Source organism: Pan paniscus, chromosome 10 (assembly GCF_029289425.2).
Source record: "Pan paniscus chromosome 10, NHGRI_mPanPan1-v2.0_pri, whole genome shotgun sequence".
NCBI lineage: Eukaryota > Metazoa > Chordata > Mammalia > Primates > Hominidae > Pan > Pan paniscus.
Genome location: NC_073259.2, coordinates 132,027,667 through 132,050,810, shown reverse-complemented (window position 1 = coordinate 132,050,810; position 23,144 = coordinate 132,027,667). Strand labels below are relative to the sequence as shown.

Here is a 23,144-nt window from a genome sequence, read left to right as displayed (position 1 = left end):
CCCTGAAGACAGAGGTTGATAGTCAAAGACAAAATGCCATCTCTGTGATATGCTGTTTTTACAAAGAAAATGTACTACTCTGCTAATTTAGAATTAATTTTTAAATTTTTAATTAACCTGCGGGTTGAACAAGGTCAATTTCCTGCTCTAAAAAACTATGCGTCTATGAAGGAAATAGGAGCCCTCTCTAAATAAGAAGCCAAAATGCCTAAAAACCGTTCCATCTTGTGAAAACAATAAACTGTAAATATCAGAAAACGTTCCTTGAAGAAGGCAATAGCTCAGAAATCTTTTTTCGGTATCTGGTCTCCTTTGTTGCAATAAGACAGCCCGTAAGCAATCTAGCAACCAGAACAGTTCAGTTCGGAGCAGGCTCCCGGGGAGATTTAGTTGTTAGAGTTCGGCAAGAAAGGTTTCACAAAGGAGCTGAGTTCTGGGGGAAATGAGAGGTGATGTGGCGGAGAGATGGATCCGGACGGGAAAATGTCTGGGAGGGGGGTATACGGAGTTCATGAGAAGCCGGGGACAGTGAGAAAACTGCAGTCGAGTCCTGGAAGGGGTGAGAACGCCTGCGGAGGCGGGAGTCAGAGGGAGGTGGACAGCGCCGGCAGCCAGTTTACCTGGGTGAGAATCCGGCCCTTGTTGTGGTCAAACAATGGAGGCGTCCGGCGGCAGCAGCCTTCTGCGCTGGGTGCGCGAGGGGTTCCTCATCACCTGAGCGGGATGCTCGCCTCCTCTGCCGGACGCAGGGCGCCCTGAAAAACACACAGCACCCCATGCAGCCGGCTCCTCCGCAGCCGCCCGGCTCCCCGGTCCCCTGGCGCGGCCATGACCGCCTCTCCCGGGACCCGCCTGGAAGGGCTCCAAGGCGCGGCTCCACGGGCGACGAGGGCGGCAGCGCTCCCCCTTCCCTCGGCTCCAACAACAATGGAGCCTGGCTCGGGAGTCCGGCTCCCGAGGGGCCTCGCCCGGCCTCGCCCTGCCCGCTGCCCAGCCCTCGCTCGCACCGGCCGCCATCTGCGCCCCCCGGCCCCGCTCCCCCGCACTGCGGGCCCGCGGCCGACCGCCCGAGGCCCGAGGGGCGGCTTCTCAGCCCCGGACCCGCCAGGCTGCGCGGAGCCGCTCTGACCTTCCCCGCCATCCCCAAGGGCCGGGCCGGCCCGAGGCCCATCCTCCGGGATGGGTTGTTTTTCTTTTCTTTAATCCACTCCACCTCCTTCCCACCCCTAGCCCGCTCCCTGGCCCCCGGCCCCCGCCTCCCTCCGGGAAAGAAAGAAAGACTGCAGCCCGGCCGCCGAGAACTCACTCCAAGTGAGGGGAGTCAGCGCCCCAGGCCGCGGGCGCCGCGCACCCACCTCCCTCTCCTCAGGGACACCTCACAGGTGCGCCTCCGAGCCGCGCGCGCGCGCGCTCCGCACACCCAGACGCCTCCGGGGGACAGCGCGCGTGCGCACGCACGAGGCCGGGGAGCCCCGGGGGAGCGGGGGCCGCACGCATGCGCGGCCACCCGGCCCGCGCCCCCACCGCCCGCCTCCGCCCCCGCCCCCCAGCCCCGGCCCGGTCGGGCCCGGCCATCCCCCACCCCAGCGCCCGGCGCGCGCGCTCCCGCTCGCCTCCCTCGCTCCTCCCCGCGCCCCCCCACTCCGGGCCGCGTTACCCAGGGCAACCGCGGTGCGGCCGCACCTGAGCTGTGCGCCTGCGTCCCGCGGGCCCGACCCTCCCTTCCCCTCGGCCCTCGCCCCTGCCCCGCCACAGCCGGGCGGAAGGGGGCGTAGCCCCGCCTCGCCAAGTGAATATCGGCGCGCCGCCCCCGCCCAGCCCGGCAGACACAGACCCGCCGCCGCGCCGGCGCCTAGCCCGCCGGGTCAGCGCGGCCAGGCCTCGCCGCCGGCCCCGCTCCCAGGGTGCACCGCGGCTAGCGCTCGGGTGGGAGCGGGCGAGATGCGCCGGGCGGGCGGTGCCCACTGACCTCCCTCGGCGGCCCGGCCCGGGCAGCGCCCGAGCCCAGGCAGCCCCGCCCGCCGCGCCCCGCCCAGCCCATGGGCCACGGGCCCCCGCCGCCGCCCGCCGGGAGGACCGAGCCTAAGAGGGCAGCCGCCTGAAGGAACGCGACGGCGGCGCCCGCAGGTGAGGCGGGGCCCGGGGTGTGTCGAGTCCGGCTCCGCTCACCTGGCAGCGCCGGCGGGGGCGGAGGGGCCGGGCAGGGGCGGAGGGGCCGGGCAGGGACGGGAGTTCGTGGCGAAGACTTTAAAAACCCTCCCTGCCGGGAGACGGGGGACGGGGTCCTCCTGCCCCACCTCCGGGGCTTGGGAGCCACGTTAGCTCCCCCAGGGGCAGGGGTGGCCCCGGGCGAAGGCAACTCGGGAGACGGCGGAGTCGGGGAAAGAGGGTCCCTGAGGCTCGGCGACCCCCGCGCCCGCCCCCGCGGGGTCCGCCGGCCCTTTCTGGGGAGGGGGCTCCCCGGCCCGGGCTCCAGTCCAGGGTGCGGACCGGCCGCGGCGCGCGCCCACCCCAGTGCCAAGGGGGAGGAGAGGCCGGTCCCGGGGCGCTCTTGTCTGCCCCGGGGTGGGATCGCAGGGCGAGGGATCCGCATTGCAGGTGCACCAGGAGCGCCCCGGGGCCTAGCCCGGCTTTGTCTGGGATGCTGTGGGGAGGAGGCCGTCTGAATCCACATCGCCTTTTTAAATGCTTGTTACCACCCGGGGAACCTTAGAGACCCTCCCTGACAAGTTGTATCGCCTCCCGTCCTGGTAGCCTTTCCGTAAGTACACTACCTGCCAGCCCCTTCCTGAAGCTTTGATGCGGCTTTAGTTTACTCTGAGTAACGATTTGCCTGTGATTCGTGAAACGGAGCAGAATGCACAAACGCAGCAGAGCTCCAGGCTTGGCTACTGGGCTGCCGTCTGCTACGGCGAGTGAGTTTCTCTAACTTAGGTTTTCATGCTGACCTGTATGGTTTCATTTCAAGTTTTGGTATTTAGCAGTACGATCTAGTCCACTAAGGAAAATTAGGCGGCCAGAGAGAAAATATAACCGTGCTCTGTAGCTTAGGTTGCAGTAGTCGGTTTTATAACAAAATACAAGCTACCAGGCTGTAATACTTTAACATATTACGCAGTTCCAGAAACCTGTAAAAGTATTAAAACTAGGATTGCCATTTTAAAACTTTTACGTTTGAAATTTATTTAAAGAGCATTGGTATTGATAAAACGACTTTTCTTTTTTTTTTTTTTTTTTTTTTTTGCTCATCAAGAATTCCCATGCATTTTCTCGCTATTGCATTGTAAGGAAAAAGATGATAACGTTTAAAGTGCCTTTTACCTCCAAAGATGTTTTGAAATGTATGTAATTCTTTTGGCTAACTGTTCATCTTATGTGAAATATGCTTGGAAGAAGGCTTTAAAACTCGTGATTATATATGCGGGTATGCGTACATATACATACACACCACTGAAAAATCTTAAAATAGTTTTGTTACTCCTCTGCGTATTATAATTACTCAGTAAATTTAGTTTAGGTACATTTAAGATCTAAAGTACAGGACAATTATTTGTGCGAGATTTTTACTGTGTCACATTTTAAATACATCAGTCTAACAAATAGGTTTTTTTGGAAATTAGATATTTTTGTTAACTCTTTAAAAAACGAATCATTCATCTTGGGTTTATAACTCTTTCATCTGCCATGTTGGATAAATTGCCAAATTGGATAAATTGATCTCAACTTATCCAATTATCTTTGGATAAATTGATTTCAACATAATTACCTAATTGGTAGGATGCCTTTGCAACGATACTAACGTTAATAAAATGTTGGTGCTTTTAAAAAATACTTATGTTAAAAAAGCATTTTCTCGTATTTCTGGCAAGAAAAGTCATGGAACTTTTTTCCTTCTATCTGGAACAAGGTCAGCCATAAATAGTTTCTAATACATAGTGGGCACACATTTGGTAACTAAGATTAATTATATCTACTGAATTTACTGAATTCCATGTCCTTCAAGGGCAGTGACTAGGTGACTTTGTATCTTCGCACACCAATGTTGCAGTAAATGTTTGGGTCAGATTGAAGTTTCATCCCGGCTAGGTAGGTGCTAACTGAATGACACCAGTTTCCACATCTTCAGCTTTGATGTTTCAACCTGCAGAAGGATTTGGGCACGGAAGTGGCTGTGTCCTAATTGTCTTCAAATGTTTGAAGGTCTGTCATGCAGCAAGGGATTTCATTTATTTTGAGTAATTATTGAGTACAGAAAAACAGATTTCATTTCTATATGAAGGCAAAAGTTGTTTATGGTGAGAACTAGCGGTGGAAAGAAGGGGCTGCTCCTTCCCTAGGGGCTTTTGGGATCAGCTGGTTCCCCACTTGGCGTGAATGGCTATTAGGAGGTATCACAGAGGTATAGGAGGGTCTTTCTGAGAGGGACTCCTGGGTATTCCGATGGCAACTATATTCGAGGACTTCTGTACTTCCCTTTTAGCACTGTGGCTTTTGTTTTTTGTTTTCTTATGCTGGCTTCTACAGTTGTGGACGTAGCAACATCCTCAGACACCTACATGAACCCTAGGAAGATTTTTTAGTAGATTAAAGACCCACCTGCTATTAAAGATGATTCTTAGTCGTGCTTTGCATTTGTATGGCATATTACAGGGAATAAAGCACTCTCGAATTCAGTGTGTTTTAAAAGACTCTTTTTAATTATACATGATTTGTATTTCTTTAACTTTATTTTCTACAATAAACATTGAATCAAGAGGAAAATTACCCTTTTCTAGGAAGGCAAGCAGAAAAGGCTTTTTTTAAAGCTGTTTTTAAAAAATGGGATGGTGCCAGTCATCCTTTGGAGAGCCAGCAAGTTATGAAGGTGAATCGTTCTTTTACTTGGCTGAAAACATTTTTTAAAAGATACTGAATAAGGCCGGGGGCAGTGGCTCACTCCTGAGGCCGAGGCGGGCAGATCACGAGGTCAAGAGATCGAGACCATCCTGAGCAACATGGTGAAACCCCATCTCTACTAAAAATACAAAAATTAGCTGGTCGTGGTGGCACAGTAGTCCCAGCTACTCGGGAGGCTGAGGCAGGAGAATCGCTTGAACCCAGGAGGCAGAGGTTGCAGTGAGCCCAGATCACGCCACTGCACTCCAGCCTGGCAACAGATGGAGACTCCGTCTCAAAAAAAAAAAAAAAAAAAAAAACTGAATAAGAGATGATATAAGAGATGATTCTTGTGCTTGCTCCGCATTTTAGTTTGTTTATTTCATTACTCAAACATGACTCAAGTTTCACAGCAAAAAGTCCAGTCATATCCACCTACATTAAGTTGCATTGGATGTTTTTTCAGTATGTCTGCATGGTTTTTAAAATACGCTGGCAGCTGAAGGTAAAACAAAGCCAAGAAGTAGAATTACAGCAAGCCGAAAAGCTTAGGGGAATTGGAGCTTTGTGTTTGAAGAAGAAAGACATGTGCCCTATTTGTATGAAACCAATCTTGAGAATGATGGTTTCTCAATGATCAACAATGGGAATAAGGATTTATCTATTATAACAAAGATTCGGCTACTGAGTGTCAATCTAATACATGTATTAAGTGGGTCAGTGAGGTGGGGACTCCAGTCTGTGGCTAAGAAGCAGAGCAGAGTTGCCTGTGAACATCAGAGTGCCCAATACACAAGGATTGAAGTGCAGCAAGTCAGTAATGAGGCCGATTGAGTTAAACCAAGATCTGACCTCTCCAGTTTAGGAAGAAGAGGAAAAAACAATTCTGAATTAATGTTTGCATGGACTTAACTTTTTAAATGTCTTTTAAAGTAGTTACTCTCTCGATCTCTAGCAGATGAGTTTGTTTCATGCTTTTAACTTTTTAAACGTCTTTTAAAATAGTTACTCTCTCGTTCTCTAGCAGATGAGTTTGTCTCATGCTTTTAACTTTTTAAATGTCTTTTAAAATAGTTACTCTCATTCTGTAGCAGATGAGTTTGTGTCATGCTTTTGTGTCTCTTACCCATTAGCTGACTTTGGGTGTGATAAGTGACTAAGACTCCTCAAACTTTGAACAAGGAATATACCATTTATTTATGCTGTATGCATGAAGGGAAAAGAGACGAATATCAAGTTTTTCTGGCTAACCAAGAAATAAAACTTTAAAAGTGTTTATTTTTTCAGGAAAAAAAATCACAGATACTACTTAAATATTATTACCAGGATAACAAATTAGCAAATAAGGCAAGTTAGAAAGCAGCATTTTCAAGGTTAAAGGTTGCATTTTAAAGCTTTAACCATGACTTCTGAAGGGATCGCACAAACATCTTTAAAGACTTCTTTGTTAATCGGAAAACAGTTTACATGCAAATTTCCACACTGGAGAGCCGACCGAGATCAATACTTTCATGATTATTCCCAATTTACTGCTTTATCAGAAAGAACTTTACTACGAAGCAAGAAGTGTCTACTCTTCTGTGAAGGAGTAAGTTTTCTCCTTGTTTTTGAAATTCTTTATTCTAGCTGAATTCTCAAGACTGAGCAGTGAACTTCCATTGGTTAGCACCAAATAGAGCAAGCCTGAGTAAGCTGCTTATAAAAAGGGGAAAAAACGACAGAAGAAAACTTTTAATAAATGGAATATGAGGCACATAATACTCTGCTTCTACAAATTTTCTTTTTGTTGCCTCTTTGGCAACACTTAAGATACTAAATTCAGGTCTGCATAAAATCCATTATCCTTTGCTCTTCAGATTTCCTCCCCAATCCATTTCTAAATGCATCCTGTGCCCTTCTCATTTACTATGCAGGTAAGAGAGTTTATGAGAAGTCATTAAAGCCCATGTTCTTAGGTAACATTGTTTAAGCATTAACGCTACATGTAAATTGTCATTCTCAATATTATTACAATACTGTCTTTCTTAAAGTTGCACATTTTACCTAGAAATCCGTGGCATCATACTCTGAAAAGACCATCTTCGATATAATGCAGAGGACATGTAAAAACACTGGGTTCCCAAGAGAAAGTTCCATCTCTGTCATACATAGCATAATTATCTTAGGCTCTCCGTATTTTTCTAATGATAAGTGAACGTAAGAGGTTAGGCTCGTGCCATACCTTAAACATTGAAGGAGGCTTTTTGTAACTCCTTTCTCTTCGGCTGTCACACACATCAACCCAGATAAAAGGCACTGCTAGTGTTTCTGCCTCGGTGGCTAGTAGCGTGGGAGAGCAGATACACTTTTTAAAAATAGCCAAGTCTTGCACATTGATAAGAAAGATGGAGAAAGGTTGGAGTTTTTCACTCAGTTTTGTGTTCCCATAGATAAGAACATAGCAGAAGTTATTAGGTTTGGCCTGTCATTTTCAAGGAAGGTCAGTATCTGATACTGAGTCATCTTTATCTTCTGGTTGAGTCCCTATGACAAGACCAGAACGTTCTAGTAGAATAGAGCAGCAGCTTTCTGGCATTAAGGTACTTGCTCATTGACATGCCCTATTGCTCTCGGGGGAGGAAGGATGTGTAATCCTCCTCAGCCTCTGCAATGTGATAGATTTCAAGTGAGGAATTGCTTTCCATCAATAAAGCGGTCAAGTCAGTTTTTGACAAGTTTATTAGTACAGTAAGACTGTGGTATCAGGATCCAGTTCAGAGGTGAAAAAAGCCAAGCCGTATTGTTTGAGGGCAAAGGCAGGTTTTTAGGGGAGAGACAAAATAAATATCCAAGTAGAAACAAAGCTAGAAGTGAGACCTTGGAGATAGGTTGACAGCTGTCTTATTTGGAGGTGTTCTTGTGTCTCATCCCTTTTTGCAGGATGGAACTCAGAGCTTTGGATGACGACTGGCTAATTCTAGAACACTGCACTGAATGTTACTCATTAGCAGGCTGTGGTTAGAGCAGAGTGCCTTTCCAAGTAGTCTCAGGATGCCAGTGGGACCTGCCTGTGCAGTGACCATCTTGAGTCTGAAATTTAAGTGGAAAGCAGCAAATTAGCCATTCCTGTGTTTAGAGGAAAACTGAGTTTAGTTAGAAGGTGTGAAGTCGTTGGGGCCAGCGTGTTCCTACTGAAGAAACTGGGAATCCTCGGCAGGTTAGTAGCAAGCAGAACTTTAGAGTCCCTTGAAGGAAGGTTGAAGTGATGTTTGGACTGCTGAACTGCAGAGTGAACCTGGGAATGAGATGCACTGACACCCTCATCAGTGCTTTCCATCAGTGTGCAAGACTTAGCTATTTCTCAAAAGAACACAGCTTCCTCTCACATGGAATGTCCTACCATTGGGGATGTAACCAGAAGCCTCCGAAGCCTACTCAGTTTTTTAGGTGAAGATCCAAGATTTTTGTTTGTCACAACTCTCATGGTTACATTTATAGGTAGGGAATCCAGCCACTTCAGTCCAGTTTCTGAAAATTCCTGGCTAGGTTATTTTTCACAGTTCCATTTGGACATTTTACCACCTCTTCTGATTGTGGACAAGACAGTGAAGGCATTGATGAATGTGTAGGGCTTTACAGCTTTATTTACAATCCAATCTGGAAATTATGGACTCCTGTTACAAATAGACACACTTAATGTACCAAATCTGGAAATAAAATATTTCAGAAGTCTTTTTGACAGTCATTGTGTTAGCCTTTGCATGCATCTTCTATACCCAGTGAAATTACTAAAGCATTCACATGAAAACCCATTTTTTCTCATTTGAATAAAACTAAAGTGAATATGCTTATAAATGCCTGCCTCCCACCCCACAGCCCCATCCGTAGATAAGCTGCTCTTGTTGTCTTTATGGCTACTTCCTACAACATGAATGGACGGGTCAAACAACTCACACAGTGCTGATGAGCTACACTGGTAAATTTGGAGCATGCTACCCACATACGATTTTCCCTGGCATTCCTTCTTCTTCTTGTGTACCAGGCCATGGGACACAGGAGCAAGATGAAGGCACTTTGGAGCTACCAAGAGGCTCTCTGAAACCCTGACAGTCTTTAGAGTCCCTTCTACGATGTGGGGCCTGATCTAGGACAGGGACAGTGTGGGAAAGAGCCACCATAAGGGACTGTTCGGTGTGAGAAAGATGACTGACCATAGATAACCTTGACCGTGTTATTCACCAAAGGAAGTATATTTCCAAAACAGCCCAACATGGGTTACATGAGGGCCGTGAGAAATGTAAGCTCCTCCAAGAGCGTGCAGCCCTCACTGTTTTCACAATTGTTCATAGTCAAGAGAGTCAGGAAAAAGTGAGAAAGAAAAGCAGGACTTCATACTCCAGTGAGAGCAAATAAGCTTTGACTTCTGGACAGAATATACAGAGGTCAAGATGAATCAAGATTCCTCTTTATTGAGAAGAGATTGCATCCCAAAGATCAATTTACTTTTCTGTGAGTGGTTAGTCTTGTCTCCTCAGTTATACACAAGTGTTTCTTGATTGACCTCACTATATCTCGATGTACACGTACGAGCACACACGTCATTCCAAACAGTATATTTAACTGGCAATATATTTAGCGATTTAAAATTGTAGTTTTCAAATGTTATCAAACATATCAGGTGTCCTAATACATCAATTGATTTTACCATCATAATTTGAGCTTTAAGAACAAGTATTCAAAAAAAGACCCAGTATTCCAAAAAAGACCCAGTAGCTCCTCCGTGGGGATTGTCAGGTGACGAGATGTTTTTTCCATTTGAATTTTAATTTCTTTATTAGTTTTTAGGTAAATATAAATTATTAACTAATTGCCTCACTATTCTGCTGGTACAAAGGGAATTAGGAACTTTAGAAAACAAAATTTACATTAAAAAATAATGCAATTATTTAAAATTGGCAGAAATGTGGTATCTTGAAACATTATTCAGCTAATGGAAGTAGAGTGACTCTTGGTTGTCATAATATGTAATATTGTCTGGAATTTTTAAAAAGCAATTTATAAAGATACTAGTTTCTTAAATTACAGCTCCCTGTAATTTGTATACTCAGGTTTAGATTCACCTACTCTGAAATCATGGTGTTAGGTAGTCATTGAGCTGTTCTGTAAGGCAAGTGTCAATAATTTAGGAAGTTCCATTTAATTTAGCCTTTGTGAAAAAATTCTACTTTTTGTATGAATTGTGTGCCCACCCCCACTCCCAAATGTTAGCTCCACAAAGGCAGAATTTTTATCTCTTCTATTTGTTGGTGTGTTCTGAGTGTCCTCCACAGTGTCTGGCTCAAAGCTGCTTAAAGATGCTTCCTTTATGGAAAGAATGAACTGTAATAATTTATATCACCCCCCCATATAGAAGACATAACTTTCTCTTATACCCCCAAATTCACAAAAATAGATACGAAAGGATTTTCTTTAAAAAAAGTACTAAGAACTTGAATAATTTATGTAGTCTTCTGTGTTGTATTGGAATAGCCTCCTTGTTGTTAATACAGACACTTTTTTTAAAAAAAAAGATAAATAACTTTTCAGTTTGTACCTGTTATGTTTAAACTTTATTTTTAAACTGCTTTTATAACCTGAGCAATCGTTTTTATTTTGGGAGAGACCTTTTCCAAGTAGAAAACCATTTTAAGATTTACCAGCGCAGCACTAATTACTTCAATTTCTGTAGTATATTTCTGCAAATTACAAAGTTCAAATTATGGCTCTTGTAAACAGGGTTTCCTGGTGACCATGGAACCTGTACTTTCATTTCTCCCAGCCTGGAAAGCTTTCTTAAAGTGCTAGTATATATAAAATATTAGGAGTTTTGACATGATTTCATAAATTTATTGGGAGTCTAAAATTCTTGTAAAGTTTACATATTTAGTGAAGTCCTTAAAAACAAAGCTCTTTGCATTGAAGAAATATTAAAGCCTTTAAACATCAAAGTTTCCTGGAGATTTCCTGCCTGCATTAGATAGAGTACTCCTGTGGAAACTGCACACCTAGCTCAGCTGCAATGTGTCCACTTAATTTCTGTGGAAATACGCAGCTTTATAACCATAACACTGGAGTCCCTATTGCATTCCAGATTTATCTTGCACTCACCGTCGTCACTTCTCAGGTCACTTTAGCGTTCATACAAGAAAAGCAAAATCTCACATTATCGAGAAACGGGAAGAAAATTATTACATTCTTAGGCAATTTGGAGTTTATTTGCAATCCTTTTTCTTCCAAGCAAAAGAAAGCAAGGAAATGCTGATCCAGTGTTCCAGTCATTTTAGCTAAACAGGTTAAGTAGTCCGTTTCTGCACTCCTGCCTCGCTGAGCGTGTAAGATACAAGGAAGAAACTCACTCAGATAGGCTCCTATTGTCCCCTCACCTGCTGGTTACCTTTCCTCCAGAGTTAGCAGCTCTCTGGTACGGGAGGGATGCTGCATGTGGTGAGAGTTTGCCCTCCCAAAAGTGCCATATGCTACGTTTACTAGCCATCCCAGAAACCCAGAGAGAGCAGGATAAACCTCAAGTCCAAAGAGGAGAAAAGGCCTACCTTAAATTAGATTGACACTAACCCTGGGGGTTTCTCAACCAAAACTCTTTTGACCTTTGGGGCCAGATTATCCTTGTGGGGCTGTCCTGTGCATTATGGTCTGTTTAGCAGCATCCCTGGCCCCTACCCACTAGATGCTGGTAGCACCCACCCACACACTCATGACAACCCAAAGCATCTCCAGACATCGCCAAATGCCCCCTGGGGGCACAGCTGTCCCAGCTGAGAACCACTGCTCCAACTTGATCAAACTCAAGATTCATCAGGAGAATGAGAACCCTGTGTTCTTTCATTAATTCCGACTGCTTACAGTTTGCCTCATATCAGAAAACTTACATGCTAATTCCATCTGTTCTTTAGATTAAAAAAAAAAAACCTATATCTTGCATCAGCCATAAAACAATGACTGTAGATTCTCTGAGGGGAAAAAAAGACCCTATGTAGATGGTGTTCTCAGCAGGTTAGAGTCAGACTGCAGAAGCAGGCCAGCCCCTCTGTAAGACCCACATGAAGATTACTGTTGCCACTGCCAGATTATGTTATGTCTCAGCACAGAGTCGCCACCTTCCTCTCTCTACTCCCCATCCTGTTCCGCCTTCTGAATCGCAGCATCAATTGTTGACTTAAGCAGGCAAAAACTCAAACTACATTTGAATAAAGAATTTGTCAGTATCTGCATTTGTTTTAGTCTTCTGTATCAAGAGAGAAACCCCAAACCCCTTATCCAGCTAACCAGAACACCTTAAAAGTGTTTGTCTTCAAAAAAGATATCACATGAAATTGTATTATTAATAAATTAGTAAATAAGGCAACCAATTTAAAAAGCAAACATTTAGAAGTTCAAAGCTGTATTTTAAAGGATTCAGCAACAATCTGTAAAGCCCAGGTGTCTTAAAATACTTGTTTGGTAATAAAAACAAAACAGAATTGTACATTTTTACATGTTTCCACACAGAATAGCAGAGTAAGCTTGTAGCTCTTTAAGAGAACTAGCTTTTTAACCCAGAATAGTATCTGTTTTTCTGCAGCTTTAGAAGAGAGGAAGCATTTTCCCTTATTCTGATTTTTTTTTTCCACAAGCAGCAGCATCAAGAATAAGCACTGGAATTATATTAGCATCTGGCACGAAAGAGTAGACCTGAGAAGGTTACAGCTTAAAATATGGGGAAAGAAAAGGGCAAAAGAGAATGTTTAGCAAATGGAATATTGGCCAAACGGTGTTCAGGCTGTGCAGGATATGCACTTTTATATTTTAGAGGGCTGCAGCATTTCGTCTTCATTTAGGGACAGTATATTATCTAGTTGAGAGCATAAGCTTTGGAGTCAGACTGGTTTGGGATGACCCCACCTCTGCCTCTTACTAGGTGTGACTTTAAGGAAGTCATTTAACCCTCCAAGCTTATTTGCTAATGTGTGAACTGAGGATAAGAATATCTGCTCCTTAGAGTGTTGATCAAGTACGTAGCATGGCGCCTGGCACTGAGCCCTCAGTAAAAGGTGATTCCATGTTGATTCTTCTCCCCTGGAGCTAAAGGCTGTGTCGCTACTGCAGTTTCTGCCTGCTTCACCCTGCATCGTCCCTGCCAGACTAAACTCCCTTAAGTGGCGATTTTGCCTCTATTGAGTAAAAACTTAGCTTTTCCCCATTGCTTATCTTTTCCATCTCGACTTTTCTGAGCAGCTTTTAATATACAACTTAAATCTGACACTAGCTTTTCTATCTAACCTTATTTTCCACCATTCCCCAGAATCTTCTTTCCATATCAGATAGTTTAATGGTCTCATGTTCCTTCTAAAACTTAATTCATATTTACTTCACCAGAAATGCTTCCTCCTGTCCCAACTCTGCCCATCCTTTGAGGCTCAGTTTAATTCCAACCTCTTCAGAGTAAAACCTTTGTCACTCCAGTCCTTATTCACTCATTTATTAGGTACCTCCATGTGTCTGGCAACAGATAGGTACCAGGAATGCTGCAATAATTGAGGCCGGCCCCTGTCTTCCAGGATTTATGCAGCCTGGTGCAGGAGAGACAGGTAGATAAGAGAAGAGCTGCCAGTGCTAGGATGGGCAGCCCTTCACCCTTCATGGACAGCCTTCCCCTGGCTCCTGTACTTGGCGGATGCCTCATGAGGATTTAATTATACATTGTTTTCTTTGTACTTTAGTTGCTGAGTCTCATATCCCCAAGTAAATTGTAAGCATAGGACTGAGTACACAGTGAGCACTTTAGAAACATATGCTGGCTTGATCTTTCACCTCCAGATGCATATTTAAAAGGAGAATCGATTGCCTGGCCTATTGTAAAGGCCTTGTAAACTTTAAAAAGCAAATTAAAAAACAAAATCAATGATGACGTTAAGCTCTTGGGGATCCCCATAACGTCCTGGTGATTAGAGTGGCTAGGTGACTAGGCTTTGGAATTCATGGGACAGTGCACTTTTAAATTTGGCAGTTCTAAAATGAAAATAAAGAATTGTCCTTTGAGTCTAATAAAGTTAGCTTAATGGAAAACTCACTGCATTGTCCTCGTTTTTCTCACTGTGTCACAGACCAAGAAAAGCGTCATCCAAGCTCATGACAGGTGTTCCCTGAATTTCTGAGCTGCTGAGTGCCACTGAGGAGCTCAGAAAGCATGATCTGAATCGTGAGCTTACATGCGACACGGCCACATCTCAGCTTCAATGCCATGTCACAGGCTCAGCATTGACAGTTCACATACTTGGCTCATAAGATAAATTTCCAGGTGTCAGTAAGCTGCACCAGAGAAGATACTGTATGTCACAAACTCCAGGAAGTCCTGAGCAAGCCCACATTTTCCTTTCCACAGAAATGAACATTTTTAGGTGGCTTGATAATTTTTTACTCTTTTTATTTGCGAGCTTTCCCATTATAGCAATCAGAGAAATTTTTCCAAGCCCTCTGATGCTCACTAATACAAGATACAGCATAGTACCTAATGATGGGGTTCGGAGGGTGCTGAGTGAGATCACCACTAGTGTGCAACTCCTAGAAAGAAGCCTTTCTTAAAGGGCCAGCCCAGGTTTCCAGAGGCACCATTATTGTAGGTGGCAGGGAAATAGCAGGGAACAAGACAGAAAAGTCCTTGTTCTCCTGGAGTTTACATGCTAGTAAGGTAAGAAAGATAAATAAGTGACCTAACTTTAGATAGTGATAAATGCTACGAAGACATAAAATGGCATAATGATGATGGCAGTTGAAAAAAATTGTTAAATTATTCCAGCAGTACAAGGTGAGCACTGGCCACGGCAGGTCCCATGACAGTTTATCTGGGAGCAAATGAAACCTGTTTGGTTGACTCTCCATATTGAAGCAATGATAGTAAACACATAGCTCTAGCCATGGTTCTAAATGCTTTAGATCTGTGCTGCCCAACATGGTAGACACTAGCCTCATGGGGACAGTACATTTTAATTAATTCCAACAAAAAATGAAAAATTTCTCAGACACATGAGCCACATTTCAGGTGTTCAATAGCTACATGTGGCCGCAACAGCTACAGAAGAGTGTGGTCACATCTCTGAGCCTCAGTTCTTTAAAAACAGCATAATCATACCTATCTTGCTGATTGTTTCAAGAATTAAGTGATCATCTATAAGTCTGGCACCTAAGGCCGCATGTGGTGGCTCACACCTGTAATCCCAGCACTTTGAGAGGCCGAGGCGGGCAGATCAGTTGAGGTCAGGAGTTTGAAACCAGCCTGGCCAACATGGTGAAACCTTGTCTCTACTAAAAATACAAAAATGAGCCAGGCGTGGTGGTGCACACTGGTAGTCCCAGCTACTCAGGAGACTGAGGCAGGCGAATCGCTTAAACCCAGGAGGTCGAGGTTGCGATTGCACCACTGCACTCCAGCCTGGTCAACAAAGTGAGACTCCATCTCAAAAAAAAAAGCAAGCCTGGCAGTCAGACATTTGGTGTGGCTGCTTTATTGGACAACAGAGAATAGAATATTTACATCATCACAGAAAGTTCCATTGGACAGCATCTGTTGAGATAAACTCAATCTTCCCCCACATCCTAATGAGGTGTAGATACTGCTTTTCCATTTTGCAGATGAGGAAGTAAGGCACGGGAGTTACGTGTGACTTGCCCAAGGCTGCATCCTTAACGAAGGGCAGAACTGGAATGCAAACCGTGGCGGTCTGGATCCAGAGCCTGGGGGTTAATCCTACCCTGCTATGCCGCTATAGCTCGCGGATCCAGTACAGCTCATCTGTTGTGATCCACTTTCAACCAGAGTGCAACCGAGGGAGAGAACATTACCTCTTCAGAAAATCTTGTCATTGAATGCTTTTAAAGTCAGCTAACATGAATTCTGACGAGAGGATCAGGAAAAATGTAGGCCTGTCATAGGCACAATTTCCCCCTCCTTGAAAAGGGCAGAGGAAACTACAAAGCACCAAAAAAATACCAAGTTTATGTATGATCTCAATAAGGCAGATTAAGCTCTCTATGCCTCAGTTCCCCTATCCTAGAGCGGTGTGAGGATGTAATGAGGCAAGGCCTGGAAAGCCTCAGCGGGACCTGTCACAGTCAGTGACGCCAGGGAGGTCAGCAGCAGCATTACCACTGCACTCAAGCGGCCACACTTGGGCCAAACGTTCCAGAATGCACAGGAAACAGCAGAACAGACCACTTATGTGAGGAGGTAGCTCGTCCTTCTCTCCCAGAGCTGCCATGAGAGCCTGTGGTTCCAAACAGCCTGAGTTTGAAATTGGAGAGCACTTCAGGAAGGCACGAGGCAGAGGAGGTGGCAGCCTTTGGAAAGAATCTGCATTTGGCTCATGCATTTAGGATTTGCAAGTTTAGTTAAGTGTCTTCACTCGTCTGAGCCTCCATTCTTTAAAAAATGGGTTTAATTGGCCGGGCGTGGTGGCTCATGCCTGTAATCCCAGCACTTTGGGAGGCCGAGGCAGGAGGATCACCTGAGGTCGGGAGTTTGAAACCAGCCTGACCAACATGGAGAAACCCCGTCTCTACTAAAAATACAAAATTAGCCGGGCATGGTGTTGCATGCCTGTCATCCCTGCTACTCTGGAGGCTGAAGCAGGAGAATCGCTTGAACTCGAGAGGCAGAGGTTGTGGTGAGCTGAGATCACGCCGTTGCACTCCAGCCTGGGCAACAAGAGTGAAACTCTGTCTCTAAAATAAAATAAAATAAAAAATGAGTATAATCATACCTACCTTGCATGATTGTTTTCAGAATTAAGTAATAGACCGGGAGTGGTGGTTCACATCTGTAATCCCAGCACTTTCAGAGGCCGAGGTGGGCAGATCACTTGAGGTCAGGAATTCGAGACCAGCCATGGCGAAACTCCGTGTCTACTAAAAATACAAAAATTAGCCAGGTGTGGTGGTGCATGCCTGTAATCCCAGCTACTCGGGGCTGAGGCACGAGAATCACTTGAACGTGGGAGGTGGAGGTTGCAGTGAGCCAAGATCACACCATTGCACTCCAGCCTGGGCGACAAAGCGAGACCCCCCGTCTCAAAAAAAAAAAGAAAAGAAAAAGAAAAAAAAAGAATTAAGTGATCATCTGTAAGCCTGGTGCATAGAAATTTGGTAAATAATGGTCATAATTACTATTTCGATTAATGATTTTCAGCTTCTCATTAACAAATGTCCTTGAGTATTTTCTTGCCCAGATGCCTTAGACCCAGGGAATGTGTTAGGACAGTTATCCTCAAACATGATTGCTGTTACCACCCTTTACAGTGCAGTGATCACACCCTTGAGAAGCCAGGCAGAACCAACTGAAAGGCATCGTGGGGCGTGCACATAGCCGCTGCTTGCGAAGATGGAAGCTGCCTCACACTCCCCCACAACCAGCAAGGGCAGTGGCTGCCAGGTATGACCTCAGGTGACCATCCTGTCCATTCTGAAAACTGGGAAGTCAAATTCTCCAGGCTCCTTACTGGCCAGTAGGCTTCACCAGAGCTGGATCAACCAGAAGAAGCTGAAACATCCAACCTCAGAATTTCGAACTTCAAATGGAAAATCTGGGCACTCTAAACCAAAATTGCTAAGTTCCAAAAATGTTGGATACATCGGGTGCTTATTTGTAAAAGTATCTAAATGAAAGTGGGCCTTTAAAGAGTGTGTCATGAACCAAGGATTATAATTAACCCCATTATGGGGGCACAAGGTCAAATATAAGAGGAAAAAACAAAGTCAGTTGTACAAATGGAAAAAGTGCAAATGAAAAATGATGACCTTTAACAAGGCAAGGACAGTAAGAATAAGAAAATACTGGATTGCCTCTCATTCTCTGAAAAATCCTAATGAATATCAGATGTAGTGATTTTCTACCTTCCCCAATTTATTTCACTCTCCTCCCACAGCTGATATATAATCTATGAAATACAGTTGTCCTGCCCCTTATTTTACTTGTCATTATTTGTTTTCATTTATTTTGACTGGGTTAATGCACTAATGGCTCATTTATCTACGATGATCAAAATTTGGTTGCAAAGACAGCCCTAAAGTAACACCTATTTGCCTTCTACCGTTCTCTCACTGGTCTCTGGATGTTAGAATTGCTGGTGCATTTTAAACAACAGACATTCTTAATGGATAGCTGTTTTGTGGGAAGCTTTTCCCTTCCCCTGGAACTTAATGCGTGATTTCCCAGAGAGCTGAAACATACGATTCTGGGAATTCTCTTGTTCCCTGACATAATAAAGAGTGATTGTGAGTGGGAAGAACTTTATGGGGGTCAGTCATAAATGCCGTCAGTAAGCGTGCCTCACCTATTCTACACAGCACAGGAAGTTTGCGGAAAGGACACTTGTAAAGAACTGAATAATCCACGCTGGAGCTCTCAGATCACTAGATGGAAAGTCAGAGGTCAAACACCCTTAAATGGACATGCTGAAGCCATCAAAAAACAAAACAAAAAAAAACCTCTAGGAAATGATCTAGGAAAATGGTAAATGCCTTCTTAAAAATATAAGTTTATCTTTTAAAAATATTGGTACTTAGGCTGTGTTATTCCAAATAAATAAATGTTCAATAAAAACAAATATCTGATTATTGATCACCAGAAGGTATGTAAGTACTAAAATTAAATGCCTGGTCATGGTGACTTTATTTACTGAAGTGACTGTTGTTGGACTATTTTAATAATTTCAAAGATCTCTAATGTCCTCCCTGTCTCAACTCATTGGAAGGAATCAGTGTGGGCCCCTTTCATAGACGGGCAAGTTGGAAGAGTTGGCTTGCTTTTGCTTGATGCGTAGCTAAATTCTTACACTGTCCAAGATGACATGGCTGGGACTGGGCAGAGCTCTTTCTACCACATCACAAGGATAACGTCTGTTTCTTCTATAAGTGGCAGTCATCTTCTCTGGTGCCTGTTATAGCTAATGAAACCATGGACTCTTTTACTTTTTGTAAGTAATAAAGGAAAAATATGGCTAAATTAAAGTGGATAGAGCCAGGTAAGGGGTCTGGCATTTATAATCCCAGCTACATAGGAGGCTGAAGCAGGAGGATCACTTGAGGCCAGGAATTTGAGTCAAGCCTGGGCAACATAGAGAAACCCTGTCTCCCCCCCACCAAAAAAAAAGGTGTATAGAGCTTCAGTTACTAAATACCTTTCTTTCCTTAAAACCTGTACTATAATTAGGCAGACCCACAAATGGATAAAAAGAAGGCCTATCAGTTAAGTCAGGTGAATTGGTCCATCTGTTTGGCAAACCATAGAGATTGAGATTTTTAAAGCAAGGGAACACATCTCCTTGGCCTAGGAACTTGGTTTAGATTGTGGTCATCAAGCGCTAAGATTAAGTATTTCCTATTTCATTAGGATGAATGATGATTTGGCATTTGGGATCACTGTATCTTTTAGTTATCAACTAGTAGACAATTAAAATTGGCAGTAATCTCAATCTGAGGTGGAAATGGAAAGACCAGTTGGATATGAACTGCTTACTTCCCCTTCCATTAAAGGAAAGTATCACTAGCTAGAACTGTTTGTGTAGTAACTTAGGAGATATTTGTGTCCTTAAATTGTTGGCTCAGGATCATCTTGGTAAATGACAAGCTTGTTAGAAGTGTACCAGTGACATTTCTACTAAGTTGAAAATGATACTAGCTCTAGCTCTTGAAACAAGGCTATTTGGGTGATCCCCAGAGGGCAGTCATACTGGGGGCTGCTGAGAAAGGGCAGGAGGAGGATGCAGGGAGGGCAGGAAGGGCCTGAGCAGCACCTCCATGGCCCCATCGGTCACCTCCTCCCCCAGAAGCAACTTCTCCCTGAGCCTGTGTCTTTGGAATAGAAAGTGCAGAGTTGACAGTGTATGGGCATCGCCCCTCCAGCTCTGAGGGTCCGGAGATGGAATGCTGGTGCTCCCTCCTCCTGGGGTGGGGTCTGCCGCCCGCTGGCCTCCTGGCGGTTAGGAACCCAAACTTCCATGACGCCCAGGACACTCCCAGAAGGCACCACACAACACAGATGGTAGGAGCACATGTATTTGCCTATCTTGGCCTGCACAGGCCAGTTAAAAGACACCCATGGGCAACCGGAAATATAGACTTGCTTTCTTCATGAGGCATTTTCACACAGAAAAGCCAAGCCCTCATCAGCGTACAGACCCGTGACATGGTTTTTAAATAGAAGCCAAATAGAAACTCTTAAAGTATGAGATAATCGGAGTGCAGAGAAACCCGGTTAATAAGTCCATCATGTAGGCCTCCAGTGACTGCAGCCTTCCCAGACAGGCTGCGTACCCTCTTTCCATGTGTAATTGTCAGGCTCTCTAATCACATCCATTACGACTTTAATGTTAGGCTGCACGTTCTTTCAGAAGGAAATGGCTGTCAATGTCTAAAGAATTGTCGATGAGCCTTAATAAAATAAAATACATATGAAGGATAATGTCAGAGAATGACAGGAATGTATAATGCATGGTGGGAAGCACCTGAGTTCTCATCATTGTCATTTTCTGCATATCTTTGGGACACAAAATTGTTACATTTGTAACAACTACCTTCCCATTAATTATTCTTGGTGATGGTAAACCAATCACAATTTTAGCAATCCAAGATTACCCTGGAACAATATTATTAAAACATATGATACTACTTTGTTAGTGGATATTTAGTGATTATCTTTTTTAAGAGAAAACTTTATAATATTTTTTCTGACTATATGTTCATCATTAAAGAAGCTTTAGATAGTACTAAAATAGAACTTTTAAAAGGTAAAAGTCACCGAGTCCACCATCTAGAGACAAATGTTTGTTTGTTTGTTTGTTTGAGATGGAGTTTCCCTCTTGTTGCCCAGGCTGGAGTGCAGTGGCGAGATCTCGGCTCACTGCAACCTCCGCCTCCTGGGTTCAAGCGATTCTCCTGCCTCAGTCTCCCTAGTAGCTGGGATTACAGGCGGATGCCACGACACCCGGCTAATTTTTGTTTTTGTTTTTGTTTTTGAGACGGAGTCTTGCTCTGTCGCCCAGGCCGGAGTGCAGTGGCATGATCTCAGCTCACTGCAACCTCCTCCTCTCAGGTTCAAGCAAGTCTCCTGCCTCAGCCTCCCGAGTAGCTAGGACCGCAGGCGTGTGCCACCACGCCCAGCTAATTTTTTGTATTTTTAGTATAGACAGAGTTTCACCATGTTAGCCAGGATGGTTTCCATCTCCTAACCTCGTGATCTACCAGCCTTGGCCTCCCAAAGTGCTGGGATTACAGGCATGAGCCACTGTGCCTGGCTGAGACAAATGTTTTAACACTTTGGTGTATATCCTTCTACACATATCAAAAATGTGATAATACACATACAATTTTTAACATACTGTTTACAAACTTAACCTATCATAGACATATTACCTTGTCGGTAAATATAGATCTACACTATTTTAAATTATTGCATACTTCAGATGTGCCATGCTAGCCCCTTATTGACAGACGTTGAGATTATTTTGTGTGGTGATTATCTTGCAAAAAATGACTTTTTTTTTTTTGGTTGCTACTGGAGTTTTCTTTCCTCTTCTAGCTTTTAGAGACGTGCCTATTAAAAGATGTCTGCTGCTTAGCCAGAAATAGGGGAACCCACAAAACATCCCCATCCAAAGTTTCCGCATTTGGATGAGTCCAAATTTAGTTCAGTTACCACTTTATCACAATAAGTCAGACACACTGCAAAATGTTTTATACAAAAAATCTCATTTTACCCTCCCAGTCACTGTATCATGTAGGTTTGATTATTTCTCATGTTGTAGAAGAGAAAGGTGAGGACTCAGAGAGGTTGCAACTCGGATATGGCAGGGTCAGAATTGGAACCCACGATTCTGACTCTTGTGCTAAGCTCTCAACCTCACCTGTTTTTGCCAGATTAAAAAAGCCTAATTCTTTAAGAATGACTAATCAACAAGATGTTTTATCTTTTTAAAACATAATTGCACCTTTGCCTTCTACTTTTTGCTTCCACTTTGTAATCGTGTTTACTCTTTTTACCAAAATATTCCTGGAGTCATTGTTGAGTACTTACCTTTCCTTGAAATGTTGTCCGTTTTTATTGCTACTTTAACTTTTAGAGATTTTCAGCTCACTTACTAATTGAATTTCTTAGATACATGTACAAGTAGGAATAATAGGGTCCTACCATGCAAAACAATTTATCCAGTTCATTGTGAATTCAGAGTAACATCAGTATTCATTTTCAGAGATGGTGAGTGTCCTTTCTTAAAAGCAGGTATTTGGGATTGAGAGTTGATGGCCTAATTAGCCATGGACCATTTTTTAGCCTCGTGAAGTACTATAGATGGTTTCAAAGGGAGAAGCAGGCTTTCCTGTCCCTCAGGGCTCCTTGCTCTGCCTGCCTCTCTAGTTGCCTCCCCCAGTGGCTCTTCTCCAGTGAAAATGGAGGATAGAGGTCCCAGAAAATGCTTCTATTTGCTTTTATCCTTCCCTCTTTGGAAGTAATTGGAATTTCTTTGCTAGCTCATTTCCGTACTTAGATAATATTCAGGAAATGCCCTAGTTGGCTAAGTAAATAATCTTGAGGTATATTTATAGAAGTATTGACCAATGTTTACATAAAAATAATATAGCTAACATTCATTGAGCACTACTCTATGCCAGGCCCGTCCTGGTTGCTTTTAGCACTTAAAGCCACCCCATGAGTTAGACATCACAATGACTTAGGTGACAAGATAGGGTTCAGATACAGCCCCAAGTACGGCCTAATATCTCAAGAGTTTGTCCACTCCAGTCTCTTTTGTCCCATTGTGTTAAGCAGATCTTCTTTGGGCCTTAGTTTCTTAATCTTGAAACAAAGGGGTGTTGGATGCCTGATGTTGAAGATTTCTTCTACCCTCAATGTTTTCCGACTCCATGAATCTACTTAGAAAACCACCTCCCTGCTAGGAATCATTTTATCCTCCTGTTACATTTAATCACTGCAATTGCTGCCTTTGTTCTCTGGCCAGCCTTCATTTTCTTGATGGCAACGCTTAAGCTATAGGACACCAGAGCGGTACAGAAAGTGCCCACAGAAAAGCCCCCAGAGGTCCTTGTGCACAAACGTGGAGACACTGTGCCCTGTTAAGGGCCAGGCAGTGCTGCCAGGTCAGGGCCTTTCAAAAGTGCACAGAGAGGGCAGCAGGGCTCCTGTTGTTCATGGTAGGAGAGAACCAAATGTGAATGGGTCATAACTTACTCATGACTAGAATCTAAAA

The 23,144-nt window shown here is 44.1% G+C and overlaps 3 protein-coding genes across 18 annotated transcripts in view; 1 reads left to right on the top strand and 2 right to left on the bottom strand.

Annotated features, from left to right (window-relative positions):
- Positions 1-667, bottom strand: part of ZNF664 (zinc finger protein 664) — a 41,528-nt gene extending 40,861 nt beyond the window's left edge. For 2 of the 4 annotated variants that reach the window (XM_057299560.2, XM_063593761.1), the window contains exon 1: positions 621-664. The gene's annotated coding sequence lies outside the window, so the exon portion shown is untranslated. Of the gene's footprint in view, positions 1-620 lie in introns of all 4 variants that reach the window. The other 2 variants (XM_057299561.2, XM_063593762.1) reach the window with 2 other exon arrangements.
- The window catches only part of RFLNA (refilin A), a 346,100-nt gene extending 345,345 nt beyond the window's left edge, over positions 1-755 (bottom strand). For 5 of the 7 annotated variants that reach the window (XM_055096333.2, XM_034934781.3, XM_055096336.2 and 2 more), the window contains exon 1: positions 621-664. The gene's annotated coding sequence lies outside the window, so the exon portion shown is untranslated. Of the gene's footprint in view, positions 1-620 lie in introns of all 7 variants that reach the window. The other 2 variants (XM_055096335.2, XM_055096334.2) reach the window with 2 other exon arrangements.
- A 1,068-nt stretch (positions 756-1,823) lies between these two features.
- The window catches only part of CCDC92 (coiled-coil domain containing 92), a 36,487-nt gene continuing 15,166 nt past the window's right edge, over positions 1,824-23,144 (top strand). For 3 of the 7 annotated variants that reach the window (XM_034934771.4, XM_055096331.2, XM_063593759.1), the window contains exon 1: positions 1,844-2,127. The gene's annotated coding sequence lies outside the window, so the exon portion shown is untranslated. Of the gene's footprint in view, positions 2,128-2,472; positions 2,762-2,897; positions 2,916-23,144 lie in introns of those variants that run through there. The other 4 variants (XM_034934770.3, XM_034934768.3, XM_024931070.3 and 1 more) reach the window with 3 other exon arrangements.